This window comes from Megascapheus bottae, chromosome 2 (assembly GCF_031878675.1).
Source record: "Megascapheus bottae isolate mThoBot1 chromosome 2, mThoBot2.hap1, whole genome shotgun sequence".
NCBI classification, from domain to species: domain Eukaryota; kingdom Metazoa; phylum Chordata; class Mammalia; order Rodentia; family Geomyidae; genus Megascapheus; species Megascapheus bottae.
The window spans coordinates 39,365,221-39,387,723 of record NC_143510.1 but is presented as its reverse complement, the minus strand read 5'-3'; the positions used below and the strand labels follow the sequence as shown (position 1 = coordinate 39,387,723).

Below are 22,503 nucleotides of genomic sequence, written 5' to 3'. Positions count from 1 at the left end.
CCTCTCTTTCTTCTTGTTCTCTGTCTCTCTCTGCTCCCCTTTCTGTATAATCTAGGTATATGAGAATGGTATATGTGTATATTCATATCACTTTCATTAGGAGGTTGCAATTGTAAATTTCATGCCAAATTGGTACAAGGTGAAATGCACAAAAGTACATTGGGATAAACTGAAATCAGAAACTTGATAAAAATAGTCACATAGAGTGGAAATGACTTATGGAATAAATCACAATATTTAGTTTTATCCTAGTGTTCTGTTTGTTTTTTTCCCACTTATTCTTGTGGTCAAGAGTATATGAAATGTATTCTCAGAGAAATAAACATGATCTGCTATCAAGAGGATGTGTTACTGAGAGATAAATGTGTTAGAGAAGACACGACTTCATAGAGATGAACTGTAGAAAGCTTCTTCCTTCTTTTTAAAGCTTATTCAAATGAAAATACTCTTGACTTTATGTTCCGTGACTCACACCCAGTCCTCCTCCACTTTCAGTGGATGGTCACTTTTAATTATAAACCCTCCGTCTAATAACACAGACATCTCCTTCTTTTGTAGATGGCTATGTGAATGTGTGCTTGCAGGTCTAGGGCTAGCTTAACCTTTTTGCCTGCAGGGATTTAAAATTGGCTCTCATGTCTACTTTAATAGAGTACATTTTGCTCAGTTCTTGAGAGGTTTTTGCTTTGAAGCTGAGAACAAAGTATCTTAATTACAAATAAAAGTAAGAGTTCAGTCTGGCTTGAAGAAAATAGAGAATTTAGCAGACTCAAATGATGGAGCTAAGTAGTATCTTCTGGTACAGTTGTATGGTCCTTCCTCCAGGAAGGACCTGATATTTTGCATTGAGGTATGGGGTCATTGGCTGACCTGCAGTTCTCAGTTATACAGTGATACTTGTTGATTTGTCACAGCTTTTAACCCACATTGTGGAAACAGTGCAAAATAGAATTTAAGAGTCAGACCAACACTGGCCAGTTCTGATGATTACAATTCAATTCAGAGCTTGCTGTATGGATGATCAAATATTTGTTCAACCATAGAATCATTCACTGTTGTTCTATTCCTAGTCTTGTTTCTTCATCCTGCCTTTTCCTGCTTTTGATCAAAACATTGTGTCACAAACTTCCGCATTAAAAAAACAGTGGCTAGGATACAGTATACCATTGAATAGGTACATGGATGGATGATACGTAATCACAATAGCTTTATAATACTCCTGCTGCTTGCTTTTCTTCATAGGCTTCCACACAGGAAACACATGGCTCAGTTGATGAGTTGGTGGTTGTGGAGTTGGAATTAATTCATCATTTCTTTTTTCTTTTTGTTCAGTTCTGTTTGGGATTGCTTTTGTATTAACTTAAACCTGTAGCTAGCAAGATGATCTACACGTAGATCATCTTTGCAATGGTTAGCAATTACTCTTCTTAATTTTTCTTTTGCTATTAGCCTGCAACTAAGAATTTCTATTATTGGCCCCAGTAAAATTACATTAAAATTATGTGGTGAAATAAATTTGTAACCCTTCAACAGACACATAAATAGCCAAAATACAGGTATCAGTAAGGTTTTTATCCCATATTCCTTATCCATCATGCTTTATGCATGTAAATAATTTAAAAATATAGCAAAACCTTTATATCTTTAATTAAAAGCAGTCAGATCTCATGGCAGTTGACAATTAATTTTTGCTAGGTATCTGTATTACCTCTCAGTGATTGACATGACTATTTGAAAAAGGTTTTAATATCCCATACATTTTGCCTACTACTTCCCGTTCAGTGCTATCTCAGCAGAATAATCCAGCACATCTCTCTGAGCAAGAGTAAGTAATACCCCCAAATGAGTTGGAAAGGTAGTAGTTGACAAACCAGAAATAAGCTACTGGACATAGATTTCTTATAGTGTCATTACTAATGCCAATATTCTCAAAAGCTGGGAATTAATATAATTGCAGTGCAGTTGCTGATACACAAAAGCAGTGTAAATTCAAATGCATGAGACAAATTATCTTCTTACAAATAAGATTGCAAGATGAGTTCATTCATGAGCATCTCATGATAAAATACTAATTAGAAAGGAGTTCAGTTGGTTATTCTAGCTACATATTTGAATAAACAGTTAATTTTTGCCCAACAGTGGCTGTTAAAATGTATTCTGAATAGAGAAAAAACTTGAAGTCTGTCCCTGTGTTTAATCAGCAAATTATTTGGTGTCTGATAAAGCCTTCCATATCCATGGTAGGTGCAGATATTTAAAAATTCAATCCTATGCACTGCTATCCACTTAGAACATTGCCTTTGGGATGTGAAAGGAGAATGTGAGATGTCAAACAGCAGGTAGTGGAGACTAGAGCAATGTGCTAAAAATTGCTTTGTAAATCCTAGTGTGACCGAGGTGAGAACTGTTAGCAACCAAACCAGATGGTGTGGGATTTACACCCACTGTAGCAACATCTTTATTATTTTTCTCAAAGATGAATAGACTCCCCAAAAAAGTTATCTCAGATAGTATAGATGGTGCCAAATAGATATTTTCATGTCTGTGAAACTTGCCCTGTTGGTAGAAACTTTACCAAGTAACAGGCTAGAAGACAGATTTTTTCAGATGTAGTTATGACTCCAAACATATTTTCTCACACAATTGGAGTTGTGATCATAATAACACTTTACCTTAGGACCTTGATTTACCAGAGACTATCTTAACATTCCATTCTACTTGTAATCAAATCAAATTTAAAGCATTTGCTCTTTTCAGACTTTCTAAAGTCAGGAAGACATGTTCACGGGAAAACTTAAGTGTTTCTGACTTGCCTCACTTACTGAATAGACTCTCTCTTCAGGAAACCAATGCCTTCTGTCTTCATTCAAGTAAAATGTCCGAAAGCTGCATCACCTTGTCAAGTAAGAATGTATAAAGCTGTGAAACCATAATTAATTAGCAGATAATGGCCAATGATGCCTCCACCAAAGAGGCTTATTTCTAATTTCTTGCTTCTCACCAGGATGTAGGTTAAAATGTCAACCTAGTAGAGAATTCATCTGTAGACTAAAGAGAAATAATCACAGTTGTAGTGCTATGTTTTTTAAATACATGTCAATCCTGATGTGACTATTAACATTTCATGGAGACTAAAACATTAATAGATTTAAAGAAACATATCAGTACATTCAGAGGAAATTGATATGTAAACCTCAGATGCTATTCTATGGATGAATGGAAAATATTTTGATCTTTAGAAGAAAGCACGTAGTGGATAGATTTAATTGCAGTATATTGAATTGGTAGTTGGAGATGGAGATAGAAAATATATTGAGTCTCAGCAAATTGCTAACATGTACAAAGAATTAAAATTATTCCTTGAGGCTGGCTGCCTATGTGCCCACCTTCCTTCTGCTTTTCTTCTTTCTATTTGTCCTTCTTTCCTCCCTCTTTCCCTCCCTTCTTCTCTTCCTCCCTTCCTTCTTTCCTCCCTCCCTCCCTTCCTTCCTTCCTTCTTTCCTTCCTTCCTTTCTTCCTTCCATCTTTGTTGATTTAATTCAGCAAATATTCTTTCTATAGAAGATGTCTCATAATAATGTTTTACTGTAGTAACTATGACCCTTCTTGAATGAAGATGATATTAAATAGAGAAAAATGAGAGCATTACTTGGTAAATTTGATTGAAATATATTTAAATCAATATTTATTGAATCCCACCATGAGCTGCTCCAGTTTAAAGCACAGAGCTCAATGTGCAGGAAATTGAAATATAATTAGCATTCTCCCTATCCTTGTAATGTATGGTCCCATGGGAAGCAAGAAAGCATTTACTAGTAGGTAAGAATCCCTGGAATGACAATGATAGAAGGCATAGTTCAATCAGATACAGGGTTTATTTAAAGAAAAGAGCTCTATTCTCATTTTACATTGAGCTTCTACTTTGGAAACTGAAGCTCAAAGCAGGTAGCTCAACCACATGCAATGACAGATTTAGGCTTTAGGTTGCTTTTTGATGGGAAAAGAGAGAACATTATCTTATGAACACAAAAATCATAGCCTCTAATCTTGTTGAATTACCTATTTCCCAACTTCTAGTTCAGTGTTCATCAGATATTTCTCATAAATACCACAATATAATTAAAACAAGATTTTTATATTGTGTTGGGGATTAGACCCAGAATTTCACACATATAAGTCAGCACTCTTGTCATTGAGCCTTGGTATTATTAAAACATTTAAAAACAATCCCCTATGAACACACAAAAGACAAAAAAAGTTGTATGGTATATTCTTCAAGTTCTGATTCTACAAATCAGGAAATATAAAACTTAAAAGTTGCAATGGCTCTTGCCTGTAATCCTAGCTCCTCAAGAAGCTAAGATCTAAGCATCATGGTTCAAAGCCAACCTGGGCACTAAAATCTGTGAGACTCAACCACCAGAAAACCAGAAGTGGCACGGGGGCTCAAGGGGTAGAATGGTAGCCTTGAACTGAAGAACTCAAGGACAATGCCCCAGGCCCAGGGGTAGGGTGGTAGCCCTGAGCTGAAGAGCTCAGGGACAGCACCCAGGCCAGGAGTTTAAACCCCACCACCCACTCTCCTAAAAAAAAACTTGTAAGATATGAGTCATATAAAATTTTACTGTTTCCTTTCTAAATCATGTGGATTTATATTTCCTGGAATATTTATACATCCTTTTGGAAGATAGGATTCTAGAAAATGTTTGATTTCCTGCCCTTTGGATTATCTAGGATTGAGGATGAAAGACTTACTTTTTAAAATAGGTTTCATTAGAGACAGAGGCTATGGATGCTTCAGAGTCATCCACGCTGTATGAGCAGCCCACAGGGCTCAACCCTTACCACCCCCCCCTCCCACCCCAGGAAGAACCCACAGGTAGAATGTTCCTGCTATTTTCTAGTCTCAGCCAATTAGATGCTTTCCCCATGGAATTGGATATATATCCAGAAATGGTGGAATCTTGAATTTGTGAACATAGCACCATTCCATTCTGTCACATACATTTAGCATCGGGATAAACTGATGTATCCAGAGAGTGGAGACACATCCCTGAAGGGACATGCTGAAATCAGAGTAAGTTAGTCCTGATTCCTGGACCACAGGATTTCCATCCTTCTTGATTAGCTCCTGTTTCCTTGCCCATGGAGGGAAAGCCCTCTATCCAAATACTGCATTCTCATTTGACATGCAAGAACTATGACGGTTAGCTCTATGCCCCTGTGTATGTTTGGGTATGCGGGGAGGGGGGTGGGGGTAGGGGAAGGGGGATGCGTGGTCATGTGTATCTATGTCTATGCATAGTTACAACTTTTAATGAAACTGATGGAAGGAGAATAGGACAGTGAATATAAAATGTAGAGCAATAACAGCCGTATATTTTGACAACTGCACCAAGGGCTATCTTAGAATCTTCCTTTGATTAAAGTCAGCACTGGACACATCACAGAAAGACCTAGAAAGAGTCAGGGTCATGGAAGACAACTTGAAGGAGTTGGAATTCAGTCATTGCTATATAGTATTTCAGTCTAAGAGTTGAATTTCCACCCAGTACTACTGAACACTACTCATATATTTTCCTATAGCAGAATAGCTTCAGCCTTTTTCTTTCCTGTCTCATTTTCAGATCCCTTCAATAATCCACCATAAGATGATGAGGAAATTATTTTCTTCATTCCAAAGTCAGCTAAATTCTTACTCCCATTTCATCCAGTCGCAGACAGACAGATCCTTAAGCTCATTCAAAAGAGAAGAAAAAAATAAGGAAGCATGAGAGTTTAAATGCTCTCTTTCAGGAAAGAACTTCAATGGGAGTTTATATATAATCGCAAAACTGATTATTTCTGCCATAAGTAAAAATTAGGTTGTGTGTTCAGTTCAAATCAAGTACTCCCCAAATCAGTATTCCCCAAATCTTCATGAGTTTGATCATTAGTTGGGACTTTTAATCAGGTAAAATCATCACTGTAGTGCTATGTAATATAATTCCTGACAACTAATATGTGTACTAGCAAAGAGATGATATAAAAGCATTGTTTACTTGGCCATAATGCTACATTTTAAGTACTTTGAATTCTATAATTAAAATTAGGCGTAACATTGATCAACACTATATTTGAAAACTGCTTTGTTGAATGGCAGATCCTTTGTATGAGTACTTAAAGGTAATCAAAATATGGTTTTCAAGATTATAAAATCTGAAAATATTTTAGCTCAATCTGAAAGGTATTTCTGACTGAGAAATCCATATCAACTCTTCCTCACCACAAGGGGGCACTTTAACTTACAGCCTTTTCCATTGGATACACAAGTTGAAGGTTGTGCTTTCTGTTCTCATTAGGGAAGCAGGTGGAAAAGGATAAAGAAAGAATGGATTTCATAGAATAGACTCAAATGGCATACATTACCTGTGGGTACATAATGTTAACAGGTCCCCAATCATGTGGTCACACATAGAAGCCCAGAAAATAAAGAAATTGAGTATACTGTGCCAGAAGGAAAAAGAGAAAATGGGTTGCAACGGTAGCTGGTAAATTTCTGTAAGCCTTGGTTAAAACTGTACTTATGCTGTCCTGAGTGTTGATGGCTGTTTTATCAATTCTACTACCTGTGTCCTCCCTCTTGTTATCCCAGTCCATAATTCTCGTTCCATACTTTGGTGTCTCTTTTGGGTATGTTCATTCTTTAACCATGCCCTGGAGAAGTTTTGGTTCAGATGGTCTTGAGACACCCATCTTAAATGTTTAAATGTTTTCAAGGACTGTTTAAAGACAGAAAAAATGTTAATGCTGTAGCTTGTGCAGGAGTTAAAGCATTTTAATGGGTGGGTTTTAAACTTGAAAAGTGAAGTGGATTTTTGCCTTTATATAGACCATCGGTGCTCATTTATTTATAAGCTAGATAATTCCTGCCTCAGCAGAAAGTTTTCATTAACTTGAGCTCCCATGGAGAGCAAAGTTGTTGGGGTACCCAATGTGTGGCTGACATTTCCTTGGCTGTCATCCACCTTTCCAGCTATAGAATATCAGGTAAACCTGCCAGTGCTCATAGGAAATCCGCACCTCGAGTAACTTTTGGTTGTCTTTGCCCAACTTTGATCCTCATAGGCACTACTTGGCAACTCCATTTAGAGTAGCTTATTGTTGATTTTCTGTATCTTTTCATTCCGTTGTTGTATCCCAAGGAGGTATACCTGCTTAGAATAATAAACTCAGATTGTCTGAACAGAGGTGGAGTTCCCAAATGCATCCCATTTAAATATGTTTAGATTTATGAGGTTGGAATTTGAGCTGGTAGCAGGATTTAAAGGCAAGAAATGGTGAAGTGAATCATGGTGCAGCATTTCAAGAAACTGGTTCAAAATTCATTCACAGACACTGCACAGGGATCCATTTCTCTCCCTATCAGATCTCTAGGGGCGATTCATGCAATGGGAATGAGGAGAGCCAGGCTTTCAGACTTAGGCAATGATTTTTCTGGCAATATGTTTCATGTATTAACAGCATCATGAACTTCATTTGCATTTTTAAAGCAGAAAATAAACTTCTTTTTTTAGTTCACTTGGTCTCATCTGTTTGCAATTTGCTGGTTTCAGTTCCTCCCAGGACATTCTCTAATGTCCTGTTGAGTTAAATTTATTAGAAACAGACATACTTTGTATATTAAACATAGAGATATTTTTCACTGTTCATATGAAATTTTTCTGTATCAGTCATTTTTCTTGAGTATATTGCATTAAGAGATATCTCTAAGATTATCATTGATTTTACTAGCAAAGATTGCATATTACCTACTCATAACCAGAGGCCATGTTGGTTGAAGCTGTATTTCATGTGATTTCTTCTTATAGAATAGTAATGACTTATACCTGGAAACTGGTGGCTTCTGCCTGTGATTACAGTTATCTAGAAGCAGAGATCAGAAGAATTGTGGTTGAAGGTCAGCCTGGAAAAAAGTTAGCAGACACCGTGTCAGGTAGTTAGCTGACTCCATGGGTGTGGTGGTGTGTACTTGTACCTAGCTACATGGAAGTTCATTAGAAAATCCTATTTCACAAAAAGCCAAAGCAGAAAGGACTGGTTATGGGGCAGGGAGTTTGGCCTAGTGATAGAATTCCTACCTAGCATGCACATGGGGTTTGATTCCTCAGTACCATATACATAGAAAAAGTGGTTCTATAGCTCATGTCGTAGAGCTTTAGCCTGCAGAAAGCCCAAGGACAGTGCTCAGGCCCTGAGTTAAAGCCTCAGGACTGCCCCCCCCCCCGAAAAAGAAGGAAGGAAGGAAGGACTGGGCAGGTACCTTGAGTACCTACCAAGCAAATCTGAGGCCTTGGTTCTGCCACTGTGAAATAAAATAAGATAAAATGAGAGACTTTTCATTGAGATATGGCATTTGAATAATAGCACAAAGTGATAATCGCTTGAATGAGCCATTTATTTCATCAACAGTTTATACATTATTTTCCCCCCTCATTCCATTTTCTAAAGCCTGTTGTCATGGCCTGTCATGATCAACTGAGTCCTCAACCACCCTGTCATGCAGAACAAATAGTTTTTATGAATAGGTAAAGTAATAATATACCCTCTTATTTTTCTTTCTTGAGCTACTTGACCTTTTCAGTCTGTCAATTGCTACACATCTTGTAGACATCAAGATACCATAGCTAATTATCTTGGAACTCTACCAAGAATAAAACAGAAAAACATTGTGTCATTACCAAAAAGTGACAATAAACAGAAAATGGAAGAGACTCTCACTGGTCAACTGAACACTGTTCTTAAACAGTTCAGGTGGTACTCATCTCCAGTTGTATATTGACAGGAAGAAAGCACATGTTAAATTTCAAGAAAAGCCAGATAGGTTTTAACTTGACAGATTTTTTTCAAAATTAAACTAGTAAAACATTACGTGCTTCGAAGTCACTTTTATCTTGTGAGCTGTATTTGGAAGTCTTTTCCTGAAAGGCTCAGTTAACGCAAATTAAAAAATTAATACATGTCACAAGGAAAGTTATCTGAGGTAATGTAAATCTAATAGACAGTTAAGGGCAGTGTTGTCTCTAAGATTTATTCAATAAGATAGTAGATACCTGTAATCCAGATACCTGTAATCTAGAAGCTGAGTGTGATGGGATTAGTCATTGAATTAGTCCAAGCAATACGTAAATAAATAATCAAAAGACGGGTGTGATCAGTGTACCTGTCATCCAAGCTATGTGAGAACCATAAATATGAAGGTCATAATCCAGGCCAGCCCAGGTAGAAGTCATACTCTAGTTAGAAAAATGACAAAAGGAGCTAGGATCATGAAAAGTAAGCGAAATAAGAAAAACAAGCAAAAGGAGTTGGTGTCCTGACAAGCAAACAGACCTAGTACTTGCCCCTAAAATTTGTATTTATTAAATTCTGGCATATATGAAACATTTCCAAACAAGGCTAATTAAAGCAGCTCCAGTTAGATTCAGGGAGGCCTGCAGTGTTGAAAGTAGCATCTCATAAACAGTTCTCCATGTGTGTTTTGTATACTTCTCTGAAGTATTAGGTCTCTTCCCTTCTCTTTTAGTTTATTTTGTTATAGCCAATATTTTATTCCCACAATGTGAGGCTGGGTCAGGAAGCTGAATATACAAAAGTGATACAAATCTAATAAAGTGGGCACTTGTTACATATAAGCACAAGTTTTGTAATTGTTGATGTGGGTTTTATCTGGAAAAAAATGTACATTTGAAGATGTCAGTAGAAACCATTTGTATGGGCCAGGAGTTTGGCCTAGTGGTAGAGTGCTTGCCTAGCATGCATGAAGACCTGGGTTTGATTCCTCAGTACCACATACATACAAAAAAAAGCTGAAAGTCGTGCTGTGTCTCTAGTGGTACAGCAAGGGCCTTGAGAAAGCCCAAGGACAGTGCTCAGGCCCTGAGTTCAAGTCCCAGCACTGGCAAAAAAAAATCAGAAAAAACCCACTTGTAGTGAAGTTGTTTCCTGCTCCCAGCAGAAAATGCAATAACTGACACAACTGTATTAATTCTTCTAATGTAGCTATTAGATGCTGGCTTTCTTTTCCTAATATCACTTTTTTTTGTTGCAAATCTCGAATGTTAAAGATTCCCCTCCACTTGTTTTTTACCTCACATACTCAATGTTTTCAATAACATTATTGTTCTTGGGAATACTTTGCTTCTTGCTACCTACTCACTCCACTAATTTCCCCTAAATTCCTTGTGATAATTCTATAATATGCCACATACCCTTAGCACTGCTATTGTCTGATGTGCTTTGCATGAATGAGCATCCTTGCTGTGTAGCCTCTCTGCAGCACTGCTTAGTCAGTGGTCCCCCTTTCAGTTCCTAGATGACTTCATGCATTCAGCAGCAGAACTTCTCTAAAGAGACCATTCCCAGTGAAGTAAGGTGGCTGAGCCTAAGTAAGGAAACTGAATGGCAGCCGTGCCGACACCTACCCAGGTGCTGATGACTTCTCAGCCATCCTGGCACCTCTGGCTAGTGGAGGGAATTCTCCACCTTACCATGAGAAAGCCTTACCATGAGAAGGGCTGTTCATTAAATGCAGATGCCTAGCATCAAGGTGAACTTCAAGGGCTTTAAAGCCTTATATATGCTTATTTAGGGTTGCCTTTAGTCCTCCTGGTAGGGGAAGGTAAAGCCCCCATCCCCCAGGTGGTGGGTAGTGGCCTCCATCCCTGGAGACAGGGGTGGGCACTTGGCTGGTAGGTTGGTAGGCCTGTCAGTTCAGTACGTCGTACTGAGAGCTTCCTGTGACCCTGCCCCCTGCCCTGAGTTTAGTTAAGTCTGAACTAGGTACAAGGATGCTCTTGCCACATGTCTCCATGTTAGGGTCCTTTGTCCTGTCTCCTGGCTGTTCTCCCATCACCAAGGCATCTCAGTTCAGCTCTCCATCAGAACCAAATTGGTTTATTGGTATTTATATCTGTTGTTTCTGTCATCTCTGGCCTGTTTCCTGACTATATTGCATATGTTTTCTGGCTACTGGCCTTTGAGATAGGAGCCGCCATGCAGTCACTTGGCTTTTAATAAAGACTCCAAGATTCAGACTGGCAATGAGGGGTTTCTGTGAATTCTGTAAATTCTCCCATTGCAACAGGATGACCACGCAGGGCGTTTTCACAGCATGTTCTTGTAGAATATAGTAATGTGGAAAGTAGAAAAATAGGAGCACCAGATTTTAAGACTTTTCGAGCATGTTAACTAAAATAAAAAACACATTTTACCCTTGTTTCTCAGTGCTTTTTAGTATGGCAGCATGGATTTTACATATCTGAGAAGAAGAAGCTAGCATGCAATCTTTCCTAAACTTTCTTGAGAAGAGTGCGGACCCTTTGTTCCAGGAGCATCTTGCAGGCCAGATGTCCTGAGAGGCCTCTGCAGGAAGTACTGACCTAGCTTGAAGACAGGCTACTCTAGTCACTCTCAAAATAGCCTCTGCAGAGTGCTGGAAAGGATTCTGAAAGCAATTAAAGGCACAGTGTTCTACGCAGTCCTCTACTTTCTGCAACTTGTTTTACAAATACTTTAAATGTACCTCCTTATCGATATTCTCTAAAGATAGTATTCTGTACTGACTGATGAATTATTTTTTTAATCTCATTATAAAGCATGTAAAAGTTAAGTAGAAAAGGAAGAGAAAAGGGAAGGAGAGAGGGCTGGAGGGAGGGATGTGGGATGGAAGAAGAAGAGGTAGGGATATTTCCCCATATTTTATGTGAAAGTGAATATATTTCCTGGCATTTGTTTTCTTTCCACTTGGTTTTACATTACTTGATATTTTAGTTGGTAGGTCCTTCATTAAACCATTATAAACTATGGAGGAGAAAAATAAAGGGTTTCTTTGACTAGTTAAGATACTTCTGGCATTTTGTAAATTAATTGTGTGTGGATCTCATTGCATTTGTTTCAGTAGTGACAACAGGTTAGCACTTTCTGGTAGGAAAATCAGTCCATCAATCATATGTAATCATCGATCATCAGATAAGGGGACCCCTTTGGCTGCCTTTCAGTCATCTTAGTGTTTTCAACTATAGTGCCAAAACATATTTTACTGAACAAATCTCTTACGAAGGCCTATTCTGCTTCTACTGGAGATGAGGAGCGACATCTGAAGTGATGATGTATGTAGACTTAATGCAATCTTTTTCAATCATTATAACCTTTAAGTACCAGTAGGATCCCAGAGGAGTTTTTGACCTTTTCTTCTCTATATTATGCTTTCTGACAGCTCAGAGAGAAGATGCCATCTGCTGTAACCATGAAATGTTCATTCTCAGCACACATTCTACCAGCCACTTACACTTACACCTATTTTGCTTTTCCCAAGGCTGTAACACAGACTTTTACATGATTTCTTAATCTAGTATGAGTAAGCTTGCAAGTTATTTTTGGTTTGTATAGCTGGGTTTCAGGTGTCATGTTCATATGTGAGATGCAGGCAGAAGATGAAGATTTCTGAACTATATCCTAAGTGCCTTTTCTCCTCTGCAGCAGAAAATAAGAGAAACATATAGACCATAAGATATGAAGAACTATCAAGGTACAAATACCTCAGGAGAATTCCAGCCTCTTGAGGATGCAGTGAAAGCATTCTGAATTTTTTATACGTGGAATATGGAAGCAAAATTTCCTATCTGTAGGAGGCACTGCAGTTGCTGTATGTCATAAACCATATTGTAGGATGCTGGACTTCTTTTTGATTCTTCACGAAATTTATTGAAGGTATGGATTCCAAACTATGGTATGTCTGTAATTATCTTCAGTTAAAGAGAAGGAATTGCTGGCTTGCTGAAAAGAAAAGAAAAGCAATCTCATCATGAACACACCATCATAATGCCAAAACCTGAATTTTCCACAGAGTAAAAAGTGTTATAAAATCCAAAACTGAGTATATATTCAAATAACTTCATATGGAAAATAGAAATGGGATAATCACTCATTTTTATAACTCAAAGAAGAAAGTATCTATCAGATAATTTTCAAATATTATTTGAATGCATTGAATAGAAAAAATTAGAGCCAATATTTTAAAGTTATAGTAGCTAGGTATATCTTTTGTGTGCTTCCAAGATTTGTTTGCATAACTAGGGATTGAATTTTTAGATACATCTATTTAAAAAAAAACAATATGAACTGAGAAAACTAGCTAGTGGCTTGTTAGGGAAGGGAGAGGAAATGAAACAGAAAGAAAGAAATGGAAAGAGGGACAAAGTAAAGGAGGGAGGGAGCAATTTGGGGGAAAAATCCTTTAAATGGTTCTCTTTAATGATGATAAAGACAAAAAGAGATAGGCTATATGGAAATTCTTTTAGGATTAGAAGAATGGAGTATACATTTTCTAAAGACTACAAAAGGCATTTGTATACCAAGGTCATTTACTAGAGAATATCATGTTGAATTATAGAAGCTGAACACATTCTCTGCCTATGTTGGGAGACGGGTTTCGGTCCCTACAATCTGGCCCCTTTTGGAAATAACAGCTTTTTATGGAAAGAACAACTCCTTACAAAATGCCAGTTGCAGACCTCAGTCATGACCCCTCTAAGGAAGACAAAGACAACTTCTAAATCTAAGTGCAGTTGGAAGAATTAAAATATAAACTGCCCCTTGAGCATCCCCTATTCTTTTCCTATTTCTTTGATAGCTTTTAACAACCAGCTATTGTTGCTGTGCTGGAGAGATAATCCAGAGATCAGATTTACTCAGTGAAAACCTTTTATTAAAGGCCTAGCACTTTCAGTCCTGGAGAATTTTGTTTTTCTTTGCTTAAGCAGTCGTTAGATCAGATTTTTCAAAAGCACATCAGAAATATTCCTAGTCTTAAATCCAGGGATTTATATAACACAAACGCACAATACCAGTGGGAAATTAATTCCTTTTGAAGCCTATTAGCTTGAAGCTTCCTTCCTCCCACTGTGGAACAGAGTTTACTCTGACATTGTCGATGACCTCTTGAGGTCTACCTACCCTGAGTTTTAAGCTGACTGCAGGAAGCCAATGGTTTACCTGAACAATTCTGGCTAAGCTTCACAATGACAGGTCAAAGGAAGGGTAACTGGAGAACTGTCATTGAAGAACCTGTTTAGATTTTTCCATTGGGGGTGGAACGGTGGTGATGGTAGGTTTTTTAAAAACTATTTTTTTTTATTATCCTCAGTTAGTTGTACAAAGAAGTTTTAGTTTTATATATCAGTTAGTACATGAGTGCAGTACATCTTGATTCATGTTCCTAGCATCATTCTTCCACCCCAACCTTAGGACCCATTTACCCCATCCTCTCAATTCACTTCCTCCCATTTACACACACACACACACACACACACACACACACACACACACACACACACACACACACACACACACACTGAATATTGTGACGACATTTGCCCTCCCTGCTTTCCTCATTTGTCTGAGAACCCATTTTAAATGAGACCATTATCATCTGCTTCCTGTCTCTACAGGAGGATGACTGCAGTTCACTTAAACATGACTAAGTTTTTTTTTTAACTTAAACCAGAGAGCTTTGAATGGATTCAGTGCAACATTCAGTGTCATCATTTGTATTTATTCCTCAGTGTTTTTCACACAGCTTTCTATGATGTGTCTGTAGGAACAAAAAATTCTGATACTACTTGCTAAGATCATCTGTCTGTGTCTGTATTTAACCCATACTTTTATGTTTTTAAATTTGATTTTGTATTATCTTTCATTAGTTGTTCAAAGGGGCTCCTATTCAACTTACCAGTTCATGAGTACATTATGTTGTTTGTATGTTACATCCACCTATGTGTTTACTTGCATATTTATATAAATTATTTCTAACTTCCATTTATGACTTACTCTTGGCTTTACTTACTTTATCTTAACATATTGTTTCCAGGTCTGTCCATTTGATTCTCTAAAAATAACATAATGTAATTCTTTTGTATGAACAAGTAAATAGATAGATAGATAGATAGATAGATAGATAGATAGATAGATAGATAGATAGATGACTAGATAGACAGACAGATAGAACATTATCTTGACCCATTCATCTACTGAAAAGTATTTAGACTGCTTCTCTAATGTAAAGATGGTGACAGCCTTATCATTTTTTTCAGTGCATACTCCAAGTGCATCTGGATATTTGTACTTTTCCAGATGTAGTTCTAGTACTGACAAGTATATATGAATTATTCAGGTTCCCATTTTCCTTAGAGTTCCATATTGCTTTATGTTGAACATTGCATGGCAAAAGAGAACAAATCTCACTTCTAATAATGAACCTGGAAGTAGAATTCCCCCTGTGCCACACTAACAATGATGAAAGGTGATCCTTCAGGTCTGCCTCTGCCCTATGGCATCCCCTGGTCTGAGAAGGAGATACTTAGCAGGGTAGTTCTAACTTTTCTTTTTTCCTTTGAAAAGTTTGAAGATACAGTGTAACAAGAAAAGTGGAGTCGGCATTTTAATCCTTAAAAGACTTAGTAAGTTCATGTCCTCGGCTGAAATTCTTCTCTACATCATTTTGTGAGGGGTGGGCATAAGCAGAATAATTACAAACAATGAGAGATATTTTAGCTTCTTTCTTTGAGCAAGCGTGCATGTGGACACATATATGTAGTTTCCTTTTGGTGATTTTTTTTTTTTGCTAAGAAAAAGAACTTCCTAGATGAAGGAAGATTGCATGGCTCATATAATGATACTATTCATTTGCCTATAGTCTGTATGCCTCACTGCATATGGTTGAAATAAGGAAGATACAAAAGTAGGATTTTAAGATGAACTTTAGCCTGTTACTTAGAGATACTTAAAAAAATAAGCTCATCATTCTTTCTTCAGATGACCAAAGCATCAGTGCTTACTATAAAATGTTTTGAAAACAATGTAGATTTCAATAACAGAGGTAAGATCTCATTCCTACTACAATGCCAAAGTAACCAAAGTCATCATTTTCTTTCATTTCCCATCTTATTTTTTCTCAGGGAATTATTTCCAACAATTAAGGCCTACTGTATAGACATGTTTGTACACTTGCATTGTCATTACTATATAAGAACTTCCCAAGGTTAATATAAACACATAAGAAATCTTTATAGTCAAAGAAATGATTATAAATATAATCACTTTCAATTTTTGTTTTTTGAGACAGTATATTGTTTCTCATATGTGGTATGGTTTTCCTAATTTGTTATCTCTCTGAATTATATCTACAACTATAAAATTATAAGATATAGTATATTTTATATGCTATAAAATAAACATATTTTCATCATTTGCATTTAAAATGTTAAAATTTGCTGTAATGTTAAGTATTGTACATTTTTGAATGTTTTATTTCTTTGCTTTCATTATAGATAAAGCTTATTTATCTATTTTTTCTTTCAGTTCTTATATCTTTAAATATGAGTGCAATTTTATTTATTTTTAGCCAGATGCTGGTGTCTCACACCTGTAGCCATGGTATGGAGACACTATGAAGGAATGCAGACACCTGGTCCTTTTTGTGATTACAATAAATACACTTCACGTTCTTTTCTGGTCCTCCTATCTTCTTTCCTATTTAAAGATAAAAAAATGATAAGCTTGCAAGCATAGTTCTTGTGTAGAGTCTTAAGTTCCTGTTCAAATCCTGATTGAAGCATATAATGATTCCAGACCTCTTCCCAGGGATAACAATAACCTCCCAGAGTTGCTAGGAGAACCAGACAAATTACCTATGAAACACATGGATGTATACCTATCCCATAGGAACTGTATTCTTGTTTCCTTCTACTTCATTGTTTGACCACAAATATCAACAGACTGTTGCATGGATAGTCAGTTCACTACATCTACCTGACACTTCACAGATCATTGACTTTTGGGGAGACTTGTCTGATTACCTGTTTCCATTTGCCATTACCCCTACCAGCATTGTTCTTCAGATCACCATAATATAGCTTCAAAATATAATAAACTGATCCTCATTGCTTCTTTGCATGTAGTACTTTCATCACTCCTTATCACAGGTAAAGATAAGTCCAAAATCCTTATTTTCACAGGGACCTCCCCAAACCACTGGCATCACTCTACTTCCTGATACTGCCCTTTCACTCGTGTCCTAGATGCTACAGGCTCCCAGGGCTTCTGCCCCTGCATGTCACAGCAGCAGCCAGTCCAACCCTGGCTGTTCCCCTGACTTGGAAGTTCACCCACGCTCTGTCTCACCTCCCCTGATCTTAAGGCTGACTTTTCCTAGGCTCTGTGGGCTGAGCACAGATGGCCTCTTTTCAGACCATTGCTTTAAAAGCAATTTTTCTCACTCAGAGTTTAACTTCTTGTCTTTAAAAAAAATGTTCTTCCATTTTATTGGTTACTTTGCATATCTTAAAATTAGTCAACCTTTATTTGGGCAGTTAGTATCTCTATCTCCACTTGAGTTTGAAGTCTGTTAAAATTGTTAGCTTTCATTCCTTAGAGCCAAGAATGATGCTTAGATGATAGCACACACTCAATAAATAGATGTCAGGCGCCTGCTCGATGCTTCCAATGTTATTTGCTACATACATTATTCAAGGTAATGTACTATGAGAGATTTATATCATAAAGATGAATCAGATATAACTGAGATATAGAAGATGAAGAAGACAAAGCCATGCTTCTAAACAGAACAGAGTGGAAAATGGTGAGTTTGGAGGTTTTAGATTTTATGAATTTTGATGAGCTCTCATTGCAAGGACTATAAACAGGAAAATAAAATAAAATGATTCAAGGGTCCTGCCGAATTGTAAGAACCCTCATCTGTTCATAACATAGCTCCCTATCTTGGCCTTAGTCAGTGTTTCTGTATCTCTCAGCAAGAGGAAAGAAAACTCAGAGCTTAGCTATGTGGACCATAGCCTTGTGACAGCAAGGGCAAGCACAAGTTTTCTTTGAAGGCTTCTTCCTTCCTTTGAAGATTGATGCCATTTTCTTTTGCATTGTTCCCTATAATATATCTATAAAGTGGAATTCTTGCCCCCATGAAGATGTCCTTCTGAAATCCAGGGCCTTAGACATCCCAACTTTGTCTTCCTGGAGAAACTACTCTCCTGTCAGAGAAAGATAAAAACACCTCACCACGCTTATTCTAGTCAAGTGCTGGACTTCCTTCTTCAGTATGTCTTCACCAAAGCTTATTACTTAAAACTAGGCACCAAATACTTATAGATATAAACATTTGATTGCTAAGGAATATAGGATTAATTACACTCTTTTGTCTAACAAAAGGACCCATGGATAAGCTGAGAGCTTGGGTACAGATAAACGTGAAGGACAAGACAGGATTGGACTACACTTGTCCAGTGATCTCAACTCTGACTAAGTCCACTCAGGATCTCCTGCAACCTGTTTAATACCAAACAGTGTGTTATACTGCTTCATGCTAATGCTGTAAGAGTTAAATTAGGTCTCTCAGCCTTAATTTACTAAGAGAAACAAGTGCCATGTATAATTTAGAATGGGCCTTATGGATATCATTTTTAGGAGTGCTGTACTTTGTTTTAAATCATTTTGTTATGACTAAAGCATGAACAAATTCAACCAAAGATGCAGGGTTTTCAGGCTCTTTTAAACTTTATGATCACTTTCTTGGTAACAGTAGGAATACTATGAAACTCTTGGTACACATAATTAAGAAATTATTGTTGAAAATAGCTCACCTTGTGAATGGTTGACATTCAAGAGTAAATTAAAATGAGTCTTCTTAAGTACTAAAACCAAAGTGCTTTGTAAAAGCTCTGTAAGTTTTATTAGTAACTGAGTTTTTACCAGCATAGAAACTTACTAAGTATAAGGCATTTCTCTTTTTTTATAGGAGCACAAGTTTCTCACACTTAACTTTTCCCTTTTATTATTGTTTTTTGCCAGTCTTGGGGCTTGAACTAAGGGCCTGAACAGTTTCTGAGCCTCTTGGTGCTCAAGGCTAGTGCTCTACCACTTTAGCCTCAGCAACACTTCCAGCTTTTACTGTGTATGTGGTACCGAGGAATAGAACCCAGGGCTTTTTGCTTGGCAAGCATTCTATCAGTAGGCCACACTCCCGGCCCTCCCACTTATTTTTATGTATGTTAGCATTCATTTAATATAAGTAGTGACAATCAAGAATGTATTCTTATTTTGAAATCAGAGATACAAGGAATTCTTTATTTCCTTCTCATATCTGATCTACCAGCCTCAGCAGTCACAGATACTATGTTAAAGTGGCCTCTGCATTGGAAATCAATTTGTAAAGTGCCTTACTTATTACTGGATTCTTATAAATGTTCCCTAACAGGTGGAATGTTCATATATTCTGCTATAACCCAAGATAATTGCAGTCACTGTTTTATAAAGATGAACACACACAGAGCTTTTTATTTTATCTTTTGTAAAAGTCATCACATTTAACTTGTATGGCAAACTTAATCCATAAATAACTCTGTGATTCTATGAATGTAAACAACTAGAAATATCTTATTGCTATCTTTGCTGGGACTTGTGGATCAGAATTCTACAATGGCAACATGAATTTCACGTTGGCCCGCCATTGCAAATCCTATAAAACTTTCTTCAAAATAAGTCTGTCTCAAATGAAAATTTTCCAATCTGGAGCACTACAAAGGATGCTTCGTTTGCATGCTAAAGCAAATGTGTTAATGAGTAGGAAGCAGATTCTAATTGAAAGAGTAATGGAAGATAAGAGACTCTGGTGTGACCTGCCTGGGTTGTTATTCTTCCCTGCAAACACAATTTAACAGCAGCTCTGAACTCCAGTGTTCCCATCTGTTAAATGGAGAAGATGAGGAACCTTTTCTGTTTGAAGATAAACAAAGAAGAGTTAAAAGAAGACAGACACACACACACACACACACACACACACACACACACCATAATGAGATCTTTGAAGAAGAAAGAGCCTTATGTTTATCTTGAGAATTTTTTTCTTTGTGTGCAAAGTTTACTGACTGATTTTAATTAGACACATCCTTTGGAAATGCATCTTACTGATTTTAAGATCCAGTTATACATCTCTATCCAAAATTGTCTAACCATTTTATTTATATGATATAGTCAACCAAAGCTGACAGATCATGATTACTTTTTCCTTCAATGTAATTAGTTCATTTCATTTACCACACATTTGCCTTATGGGAACACTAGGCTTGACACAAAGAATGTAAAGATGAACCATAAGCCATGCAGGTTGCCTGTGTGTGTCTTCATCTAGTGAGAGGAAAATACAGGAGTCACTTACATGTAGTCAGATGAGATTATAGAAGTTGCAATAGATATAAGTAAGTAGGAACCTAAAACTACAGGTTAAGCATATTTCATGCTAATGTCTTCCCTGTCTTTCTAATGGTCAGCTAGTAGGTTGGAAGTAAATTTGGAATCCGTGACTAGATTAGAAGGTAAATTCAAATGTTCATTGACTGAAAGGAAAGGCAAAAGAGAAGAGGGAATGGGGAGGGAAGAGGTGCAAGTCCACTTTTTTTCCTGGTTCTTGCCTTTTACCACCAATAATGCCTCCTCGATAGCCTCCTTTGCTGTTGCATGTCCCTCTCCATTACAACAATATTTTCTATCCTTGAATTAAAATCTTAACCATCTGAGAATGTGGTTTTGTGCTTTCTTCTCTCTCTTCATCCTTTTCTTTTTTATTATCCTCCATTTCCTCTTTTCTATTATGTCTTATATTTTCTTACATCATTTCTGTGGTTAGATCCTAATTCTGCAGAAATTAGAAAGCAGTACAGTAGAGAAGAATCTAGGTGTGAGAATACAGAATAATTCTAATTACAATTGTTTTTTATTGAACATTTACTTTGTGCTATAGGGATGCACTTTACATGGATTAAGTATGAAACATCACAACAAGCTCACCTTGCACATTTTATAGTTGCATGCATGCTGTAAGATTGTAAGCTGCTCAAGTGTGTACAGGTGATAAACAGTAGAGCCAAATCAGATCCATGCTCTTAAGCACAGTTTATTCCTGTTTTGTAACACAAGAAAGACTTACAGAATGTCTTCCGTTAATTCAGACTTGTAGTTTTGGTCTAAATCTCAAGGTGATTATAACATTTTATTGGGCTTCCAAACTCCAAGTTATTAAAACACTTTCATTCATATTACAGGCTGTTATGTGCTTAATTCCTCTGTTAAGACACATGCCTGGTAATTCGTGTCTAGGAATGGATTCTTTTTAGAATTGCATAAATAGAGAGCAGTGACAAAAAAACTAATATAAAATAGTTTCACAATCCCTTTCTAATTCAGGCTTTCCACTTAAATTAACCTTTGTGTTATAATTGTGATTTTCTAGTTATATTTGCCCATTTATAGGATCACTGCTGAATGGAACTTTTATTGTTATTCCATTAGAATATTATAATAGGTGTTGGATCTGTTAAGCGCTCAGTAGTTATTTGGTGAGCATATGGGTGGGTAGGTGTGTTGATTAGAAATTGTGTGTGTTTGCCTGACCCACTTTTCCTGGCAGACTGTGGCTGGTGTGCCCAGGCAATGACAATGTATAAATCAGCGGGGCAAGAGGAATACTTCCCTTCTGTGACTCCTGCTTGCTTTCCAATACCTATCTTTCATACCATGTTGCGCAGTTTCTAAATGGGTTATGTCTATTTCTTGATTATTTTTTCCCCTCCAATACCACTCAAAGCTTTCTGACGCTTATAGAGGGGAGAACATTGACAAAGAGTGCTGTGAAATCAGAGCCAATTACTCTGACATGAAATAGGCTTTTCCTCAAAAAAAAAAAAAGGCAGATTCTCTCAGCTGACAGATAAAGTATAACACAATGCACTGTTAGAATTGTTTAACATTGGGGCCGAGAGCGTGGCCTAGCGGTAGAGTGCTTGCCTAGAATTGTTTAACATTTTTTTTCTTCTATACATATAGTCAAACCCTCAACAAAAGCCTGCCCTCTATGCCTTAGCCCCAGCTGAGTCAAATACAGCAAATCTGAGGGATATGAGTTGAGAGCTTGGATTCCACTGTCTGAGTCAGGCTCTTTAATGAGAGCACTTGGCTAGTAAATGCCATTTTTGTTCTTAATCCTTCACAGAGTACATTTTGAAGATCATTGGGTATAATTCCCCACTCCATTTAACTACAGCAAGAGGCGAGGGTAAGCGGGTGAATAGGGATCAATTTAAATGAAGAGAACTAAAAGAGAAGCGAAGTGTTGGTAGTGGCTTCCACAAATTTTCAGCCTCCTTATTCCCAAGAATCTCAATTATGCCTTTCAGGAGCTCATTATGAATTTCAGAAAGAATGAGGAAGCTTCATTCCAAGTCGCTAGTTTTGGGATCTGAATTTTCAGGCTCCATTTCCCTTTTATCTTTACCCTGTAGACTGACATTTAGTTATGGGGGAAGAGGAGAGGCGTGGGGGGTGGGAAGCTAGGACCATTCTTGAGGTACAGCAGAATTGTGTAGAATTTAAGATCAAGGTCAAACCTCAATACTCTCA

General features: G+C 37.2%; 1 protein-coding gene across 2 annotated transcripts in view; it reads left to right on the top strand.

Moving 5' to 3' along the window:
- The window catches only part of Cntn3 (contactin 3), a 259,601-nt gene that overhangs the window by 139,801 nt on the left and 97,297 nt on the right, over window positions 1-22,503 (top strand). The window lies entirely within an intron of this gene.